This window comes from Octopus sinensis, linkage group LG13 (genome assembly GCF_006345805.1).
Source record: "Octopus sinensis linkage group LG13, ASM634580v1, whole genome shotgun sequence".
Taxonomy (NCBI): domain Eukaryota; kingdom Metazoa; phylum Mollusca; class Cephalopoda; order Octopoda; family Octopodidae; genus Octopus; species Octopus sinensis.
Genome location: NC_043009.1, coordinates 60,578,542 through 60,588,498, shown reverse-complemented (window position 1 = coordinate 60,588,498; position 9,957 = coordinate 60,578,542). Strand labels below are relative to the sequence as shown.

Genomic DNA, 9,957 nt, shown 5'->3' with positions numbered 1-9,957 from the left:
GAGAGCTTGCTAGGGGTACTAGGTCTGTGGGTAGACCGTTCTTACGTTACAAGGATGTTTGCAAAAGGGACATGAAGGCCTGCAACACCAATATTAGCAGTTGGGAAGCAATTGCCTGCAACCGTGGAGATTGGCGACGTACCGTAAAAGATGGAATACAAAGGAGTGACAGAGAGAGAGAGAGAGAGGAGAAATGGAAAGACAAGAAAAGACGTCAACAAGAAACTATGACACTACAACCAGCCATGAACAGTCTTCGCTACATTTGCGGTACCTGCCAGAGGGAGTGTTTGTCCAGGATAGGACTACACAGCCACAGCAGGAAATGTATCAGGACATGAAATGTAAAAGCCGGATTAGACTATTTTATGCGCAACTCCATTGTCTCCCGGGACAAAAAGGATGCCAACAACAATAACAACAACAACAATATATGTATATATATATATGTATATATATGTATGTATATATATATGTGTGTGTGTGTGTGTGTGTGTGTGTGTGTGTGTGTGGAGTCACATGGCCTAGTTGTTAGAGCAGCGGACTCGCACTCGAGGGATCGTAGGTTCGAATCTCAGACCTTGCAACGTGTGTGTTTATGAGCGAAACACCTAAGCTCCACTCGGCTCCGACAGAAGGTAATGGGAAACCGGTCCTTATGGGCCAGGAATGGTTCGAGAAGGAACGAACGTATATATTTTGTATATAAAATCCGTTCTGTCTGTCTGTGTGTGTGTCTTCTAGGATCTTACCCCCCCCCCCACCCAGGACCTCGATCCTCCGCCGATGCGCTCGAATTTGATATGTAGATACCGACGGTATCAGGGCGTGTATAAGTCTTGAAAAAATTACAAAAATCGATTCCAGCTGAGAATGCGATCGATAAAGCCGTGAGAACGTGCATTTGTACGCGCAAGTACATCAGCTGTTGCGATCGATACTACGCGTACGCAAGAAAAATGCACGTGCAGTTTGCGCAAAAAAAAAGCCGGCTGGCTTGAAATAACGCCACAAAATGCAGTATATTTAAGAGACCAAAAAAGTAAGATGCAAAAGAGATATTTTCTTCAAACTTGGCATGAAGGAAGAATATTTGATTTCTCAAGATACAAAACATCCGGACAACTAGGTGATACAGAAAGGGACCGGATGTTTTGCGTTCTTGTCCCATTTTGTATTTTATATATATATATATATATACATAGCGGCGTACGTACACTTTGTTCTCTTATATGTAAGTACACATTTTATATATATGTACATATATGTATGTATGTATGTATATATGTATGTATGTATGTATGTATATGTATGTATGTATGTATGTATGTATGTATGTATGTATGTATGTATGTATATATATATACATACATATATATATATATATACATATATATACATATATATATATAATAAATTAATAAAACATATCCATATATACATACATATATGTACGTACACACCTCTACATGTATATATACATGCATATATGGGTGCAGGACACCAAAAAAAAAAACGTCGAACACAATGAGAAACGAAAACATAAACATAAAACCAAGGAAATGGACATTTTTTATGCATATATGTCTATTTCCTTGGTTTTGTGTTTAAGTTTTCGTTTCTCATTGTGTTCGACGTTTTTTTTTGGTGTCCTGCACCCATTTATGCATGTATATATACATGTAGAGGTATGTACGTACATATATGTATGTATATATGCATGTTTTATTAATTTATTAATATATATATATTTTTTTTTTTAAGGTTGCTATTTGTAATTTACAACTGAAAGGCCGCAAATACAGTCGTCACGGATGTGACGAGAAGGCGCTAGTGAACACCGGCATTGCTAGACATGAGAGTCAAAACAACCCTTAGCCATGTCGCTTGTCTTAGGGCGGGAGTTTGTCTCCCTTGTCAGTCTGTTGAGAAGTGCCCTCGCGCAGCTAAGAGTTGTTTTGGCTGTTATTTCTAGCAATGCCGGTACTCCCTAGCACCCTCCGACACTTTAACACGACTATATGTATATGTATGTATCCTTTTCTTTTATTTGTCTCAGTCGTTTGACTGCGGCCATACTGGAGCACCGCCTTTTATCGAACAAATCGACACCAGGACTTATTCTATCGGCCTTATTCTGCCGAACCAGTAAGTTATGTGGACGTAAACATACCAGCATCGGTTATCATGCGATTCTGGGGGGACAAATACGGACGCCAAAAACGCACACACATATGTATGTATGTTTATATATATATATACAATGAGCTTTGGTTGGCCTGGGGCTATAGTAGAAGGCACTTGCCAAGGTGCCACGCTGTGGGACTGAACCCAGAACCATGTAGTTGGGAAGCAAGCTTCTTACCACACAGCCACATCCCCCGACGTGACATCTTGAGCAGGTGGCTTCTACTATAGCTTCGGGCCGACCAAAGCCTTGTGAGTGGATTTTGTTGAAGGAAACTGAATGAAGCCTGTCTTATATGTGTGTGTGTGTGTGTGTTTGTCTGCCTCCCGCCACCTGCTTGACAACCGGTGTTGGTGTATTTACGTTCCGTGGTACTATTTAAGAAGAGTGGTCCCGGTGCGCGCACTCGCATGCTCGCGCTAGCTAGTCGTGACTAATCGATCCTACAACAACTACCTAGCAAAGTAAATAAAAGACAAAATAAATAATTTTTTACGCAAGGTAATTAAAAGAGTGGCTGTGTGGTAAGTAGCTTGTTTACCAACCACATGGTTCCGGGTTCAGTCCCACTGCGTGGCACCTTGGGCAAGTGTCTTCTACTATAGCCTCGGGCCGACCAAAGCCTTGTGAGTGGATTTGGTAGACGGAAACTGAAAGAAGCCCATCGTATATATGTATATATATGTATGTGCGTGTATGTTTGTGTGTCTGTTTGTCCCCCTAGCATTGCTTGACAACCGATGCTGTTGTGTTTATGTCCCCGTTACTTAGCGTTTCGGCAAAAGAGACCGATAGAATAAGTACTGGGCTTACAAAAAAATAAGTCCCGGGGTCGAGTTGCTCGATTAAAGGCGGTGCTCCAGCATGGCCGCAGTCAAAAGACTGAAACAAGTAAAAGAGTAAAAGAGAGAGTAAAACACAAAGTAAGGATCGACTAGTCGCGACTAGCTAGCGCGGATGCGCGAGTACGCGAGTGCGCGCACCGAAACCACTCTTCTTAAATAGTACCACGTTCCGTAACTTAACGGTTCGACGAAAGCGACCGACAGGATAAATACCAGGCTTTTAAAAAGGAAAAGAAAAAATGCAACAAGTACTGGGATCGATTCGATCGACTGAAATTCTTTATGGTGATGCTCCAGAATGGCCGCAGTTTTAATGACTACAACAAGCAGACGATCGATGACCGATCACAAACAGTTTTCAGTTAGTGCAGATTACGATTATTTTTTGTATTCTATCTAGTTTCAGCTCACGAGCTGTGGCCATGCTGGGGCACCGCCATTATGTTGTAATTTAATTCGGAGATAAATAGGAAAAGAAAGAAAAAGCTGATGCGTTCGCACACATTCATTCTGAAACTCATGAAAATTTCCTCCAAAATTTCAAGTTACATTTTGTGATGTGTGTCAGTGTGTCTGTGAACGAATCAATTTCTTCTGCTTTTTTCATATTAACTTCCGATATAATTATAATATATATTTCTTTACTACCAACAAGGGACTAAACACAGAGAGGACAAACAAGGACAGACAAACGGATTAAGTCGATTATATCGACCCCAGTGCGTAACTGGTACTTAGTTTATCGACCCCGAAAGGATGAAAGGTAAAGTAGACCTCGGCGGAATTTGAACTCAGAACGTAACGGCAGACGAAATACCTGTTTCTTCACTACCCACAAGGGGCTAAACACAGAGGGGACAAACAAGGACAGACAAACGGATTAAGTCGATTATATCGATCCCAGTACGTAACTGGTACTTAATTTATCGACCCCGAAAGGATGAAAGGCAAAGTCGACCTCGGCGGAATTTGAACTCAGAACGTAATGGCAGACGAAATACCTGTTTCTTCACTTCCCACAAGGGGCTAAACACAGAGGGGACAAACAAGGACAGACAAACGGATTAAGTCGATTACATCTACCCCAGTGCGTAACTGGTACTTAATTTATCAACACCGAAAGGATGAAAGGTAAAGTCGACCACGGCGGAATTTGAACTCAGAACGTAATGGCAGACGAAATACGGCTACGCATTTCGCCCGGCGTGCTAACGTTTCTGCCAGCTCGCCGCCTAATTTCCGATATAACCATAATATAAACCATCTGAAAGGTATTTATAGAAAATTTCATTAAAAAATATCGATCTTTTGGAAAGTTATGAGAATTTTCCGAAACTTTCCCCACACTCGGAAAAACTTTTTTTTCCCACAAATTCCGATGTAATCAAAATCTACACCATTTGAAGCATATTTGTAGAAAATTTCATTATAAAAAATATCCATGTTTCTCGAAGTCATAAAGAAACAGTCGGTGTTGGGGGTGGTGCATTTGTGTAGGTACGACTGAAAAGTATTTGCAGGAAATTTCATATAAAATATCACCCATTTTGTCGAATGTTAAGAGGAAATATAGCCGACTCATGTGAACTTTCCAAAACACCTTCTTCTCACCTCGGAAATAATTTTTACAGCACAAATTCCGATATAATCGGGACCTACCCCATCTGAAGTGTATCTGTAGAAAGTTTCATTACAAAATATCCATTTTACGGGCAGTCGTGAGAAAAGAAATTCGATTGGGGCATAATTGTGTAGTTATGCCATATATTGATTCCGCAAAAAAACAGAGCAAATACATTGTATGCATGTGTGTGCGTGTATATAATAAAGTCTTTCATGTTTTAAACACTGAAATATCGAGGAAGTCTTAACTTACCGTCTCAAAGTGTTGCGTTCCACATCAGTTGTAAACCTAAATTGGTCCGCAGTGGTAAATACATGTCAAAGCTGGTGGTGTGTATGAATAATCCAAACGCACAGTCCGCTCTGATATGAATATTGCAAGAAGTAACATAACAGGCTGCAAGGCGGAGCGGTGCAACTAACTTACATTGCAAAGTGTCGGGCAACCAGATACTAAACAAGTGTATGTAGCATTAATGAGTGTGTGTGACTGTGTGCGTATGTGTGTTTGTACGTATTTATGTATATAAATATATATTGACGTGTGTGTGTGTGTGTGTGTGTGTGTGTGGGTGTGTGAATGTATGAATATGTATGTATATATATAATAATATACGTGTATATATATGTGTGTGTGTGTGTGTGTATGTGTGTGAATACGTATTGTTTCTCAAAACAAAACTCTTCGCTCACTCCCCCCCCCAGTTGGCGATGGGGGTGGGGATGTTCAGTTGTAGAGAGATGAGAAGAGGGAGATGCTCGATATGTGTGATGGCGAGGATGGCGGTGTACGAAGGTCGGTGCGTGGTGGTGGTGGTGGTTTGGTATGGTGGTGGTGGTGGTGTCGGTGCCATAGTAGCAACGGTGATGACGGTTTATCTGTGATAATAGTGCGTAAGTGTTGTGATGATGGTGGTAAGTGGTGCTGTAGTGGTCAGCGTGAAGTGGTGGTTGTGGTGTGGTGGTGGTGGTGGTGGTGTTGTCAACAGTGAGTGATGTTTGTGGCAGTGATGGTAGCGGTGAAGGTGAAGGTGGTGGAGATGGTTAGGATGGAAAAAGTGGCGGCGACGGTGGAGAGTAATTGTGATGATGCGAGAAAGGGGGTGGGGTGAGTGGTAGCAGTGATGGTGTTTTTGTGGTCAGTAGTAGTAGTAGTAGTAGTAGTAGTAAGTGGTGGTGGTGGTAGTGGTAGTAGTAGTAGTAGTAGTAGTAGTAGTAGTAGTAAATGGTGGTGGTGGTAGTGGTAGTAGTAGTAGTATAGTAGTAGTAGTAGTAGTAAGTGGTGGTGGTGGTGGTAGTGGTAAAGTAGGAAGTTTGAAGTAGGAAGAAGAAAAAGAGGCCGGAGGAGGAGTAGGTGTAAGAGGAGGAAGTAAAGGAAAAAAAGTAAAGGGAGAAAGAAAAAAGATGAAAAATAGAGATGAAGGGAGAAGGAGAAAAAGGAGGAGGGAGGGAGGACGAGGAGGAGGGGGGGGGGGAGGGGGGAGGCAAACATGCTAGGGTTGGATGGCAGGTGTATGTCGCGCCGGTAACCATTAACGGGGTGTCTCCGTCTTAAGTGGAAGTCATGTTAAGCACGTGACAGCGCGGTCTCATTCTTAGAAAGTGTCACCTCGACAAACGGACATTTTTTTTCGCTTTGTCTTCGCTGTCACATACACACACACACACACATGGACACACGGACACACGGACACACGCACACACATGGACACACGCACACACATGGACATACACACACACATACACATGGGCATAGGCAAATGCACAGACATGCACATGCGGATGCGTGGACATACACATGTATACACACATACACACACATACATGCATACATACAAACAAACATACATACATACACACATACATACATACATACATACATACATACACACATACATACATACATACATGCATGCATGCATACATACATACATACACAAAACAGAATAAGAACACACATATTCATAAATACACGCGCATGGATCATATATATGCGCATACACAACCGGATGCATATATATACACACACCAGTACACAAAAATGCACGAATTCCACACACAACACACACACACACACACACACACTCCTTGGTCCTCTAAGTGCTTTTCCTATTGTTTCCAGTTTTCATTTCTGACCTCTTGACTTCTGACATCAGCCTCCCCCTCCTCATCCTCATCCTCTTCCTCTTTTACTTCCCCAACTCTTTGCCTCTCTCTCACTCTCTCTTAGACGTTTGACATTTCCTCCCCATAATCCTTACACTCATGCACGACTACTACCATCTCACTCTCTTTACTCCCTCTCTCTGTCTTCTCCTTCTCTCTCTCTCTCTCTCTCTCTTTTACTCTTTCTATACATCCTCTTATACACCTCACTTTCCTTTAGAAATCCTATTTCTTTACAACCCACAAGGGACTAAACACAGAGGGGACAAACAAGGACAGAGACAAAGGGATTAAGTCGGTTACATCGACCTCAGTACGTAACTGGTACTTAATTTATCGACCCCGAAAGGATGAAAGGCAAAATCGACCTCGGCGGAATTTGAATTCAAAACGTACCTGTTGTGCATGTGTGAAAGAGAGCGAGTGTGTGCTTGTATGTATGTATGTATGTGTGTATGTTTGTGTGTATGTGTTTGTAAAACTCATCAAACATGTTGAAACCTGTCTTCTTTGTCTTCATCTCGATGACATTCTCTCCTCAGGTGTATTTACATAACATTAATCTCTTTCGCGTGTATGATCATTATTTTTTAAAGATTAAAATCGATGTCTCATATCGTATATATTATAACGATAAATGTTGAAAACTGTAATGCAAATCACAGCTGCATTGATTTATCAAACTAATGGAAAATATTCTCTCATATTTTGGCACATGGCCAATATTTTTCAGAAGAGAAGGATCTAGTTCAGGTGTGTCAAACTTACGGCCCGCTGCAGGGTTTCATCCGGCCCTCGAGATGACTTTGAAAAGTGTAAAAATTATATTATGTATCAGGTCATCCCATAAGTTCTGTCCAAATTTTGAATAAAAAAAACCAAGTGATCAAATGCTATATTTGATTGAAATTTAATCACCAATGTTCTTTCCCTGATTATCTATGACTTCCTTCCATCTATTTACAAGCTTTTTAATCTCATCAATGTAAAACTCTTTTGATTTCAAAGCGAAGAACTCTGAAATGTCAGTTTCGACCTCCTCCTGGCTTGCGAAAGTTGTGTCCGCCTAATGATGATTCTGTAAATATGGTTTATGAGGAATTTTTTTCCAACCAAGTTCTTCGATCTTCTGTGATGTGATCTTTGCAGTGTGGGGTCGCGCATTGTCCTGATGAAACATCACTCCTTTTTCGATTCACTAAAGCGGGTCTTTTTTTTTTCTTCAAATCTTGGTTCAAACGCTCTAATTGCTGACAGTAGACTTGAGCATTGATTGTTGTATTAGGTGGTAACAATTCAAAGTGAATTACTCCTTTGCAATCTCACCAGATAGAGAGAAGAACCTTTTCCCCATGAAGTTCCCTTCCCGGTTGTGGTTGAGCTTTTCCCCTTTTACCAAGCCACTGTTTACGGCATTTAGCATTTTGATAGAAGATCCCTTTTTCATCACCCTTCACAAGTCTATCTAAAAAGGGTGAAAGGAATTCGCGAGAATGGAGAGAAGAGCAGATGTCAACTTGGGATTTGCGGTTACTTGCAGACAATTCATGAGTCACCCATTTTCCGAGTTTAGGAACTTTTCCAAGTTGTTGAAGATGACGATGAACAGTTGTATGGTTTGAACTAAGCTTTATTGCCAATTCTTCAGCTGATAATGCAGGATTTTCTTGAAGTAATGCCTCAAGGAGCTTATCATCAAACTCAACTGGACGTCCTGTTCGATTTTCATCTTCAAGGTTGAAATCTCCACTTATTAATTGTGCAAACCGTCTTCCGCAAGTTCTTTTATTCAAGCATTCTTTCCCATAAACTGAGGTCCCCCCCACCCCAAAAAAAACAGTTGCCTTACCTAGTAGTCGTGCTTCACTATTTCTCGACGCTGGCACACACCGACGTGACTTCCACCGCGAAAAAAAAACACGTCCACTCTGTACTAAAGTAAGCAAGCTACTTACCACACAGCCACTCCTGCACCTAAATATCTTTATACATTTATTTGATTAAATGTTTCATTCTTCAAAATTTTCTTTTGAGCACAGAGAGTTCAACATTCGTAGATAGCTGCTATTTCGATATAGTTGAATCTCATCAGTAAAACATGGTTTACAGTTTATTAAACAATACCTTATATTAGAAAGAATTATTATAAACTATACACAAGAAAGATAGAGAAGTATATAATGAAAGCATTTCTTTATGATTAAGACATTAACGGTCACAGTTCATTAGTAGTGTAAGGATGACGGGGTTGGAAAGATAGTAATATCAAACTTAATTTGAAATTTATATACATGCAAAAATGTTACTCCGAACAATCCAGTATTTATTGTTTTCTTAAGTCTCTTGTGCTTTTCCGACTGCAACTATATCGTAGGTATCTGTTGTTAGATGTTTAATTTCAGCCATTTTCTGTGATGCATTCTTTGACGTTTATATCTGGACATCCAACCATACATATGCAATCACGATCAACATCGTACAGGTCAGAGATTCACAAGTGTTCGGTTAGAGTCCTGCATCAATGCAATATCTCAGTTGACTGGTTTTATTTGTTTTTATGGCAAGGGAGAAAATTGTCATGTGAGGCAAGAATATAAATAAAATCTAAGACAATTTCTAGGTGTATGGTTATTGTGAAGAATGGGAAAATATGACATTCCAGATTAAGGATTTATGACGAAATGTGTCACATAATGCCCGGCGAAATTGAGAAGGGGAGAACAAAAAAGGAATGACTTGGTTAAATCAGGATTAGGTAACTTTTTTGAGAAGCGTTGCTGCATGAGACATAGCTCATCAATAGGTATGCTGTACCCCTGGAAAGATTTAGGGTAATTTTTCATTAAGCATGTAATTCAGAAAGTCCCGCGGACCTCATTGATTGCAGGCTACCCATGACTGGGTGGATGGGGAAGTAATCGCTGTGAATGAATAAAGTCGGGAATGGTATAAGGGGGCAGAGAGAAAGGTCAAGAAAGAGAGAGAAACAGTTAGTGCTAGAGGGATTTCAGTGCAACGTGAGCTAACCTCTGATGAACATACAAATATGCAATTATAATGTACTAACTATAAATACAAGAGCTAATAAAAGTTTCTGGCTGTGAGGTCACGTGCCAGCGCAGGGTTTTATAACCA

At 40.6% G+C, this 9,957-nt stretch overlaps 1 protein-coding gene across 1 annotated transcript in view; it reads right to left on the bottom strand.

Annotated features, from left to right (window-relative positions):
- The window catches only part of LOC115218532 (beta-1,3-galactosyltransferase 5), a 160,412-nt gene extending 155,214 nt beyond the window's left edge, over positions 1 to 5,198 (bottom strand). The window contains exon 1 of the mRNA XM_029788406.2: positions 4,910 to 5,198. The gene's annotated coding sequence lies outside the window, so the exon portion shown is untranslated. The remainder of the gene's footprint in view (positions 1 to 4,909) is intronic.
- Between the last annotated feature and the right edge of the window lie 4,759 nt (positions 5,199 to 9,957).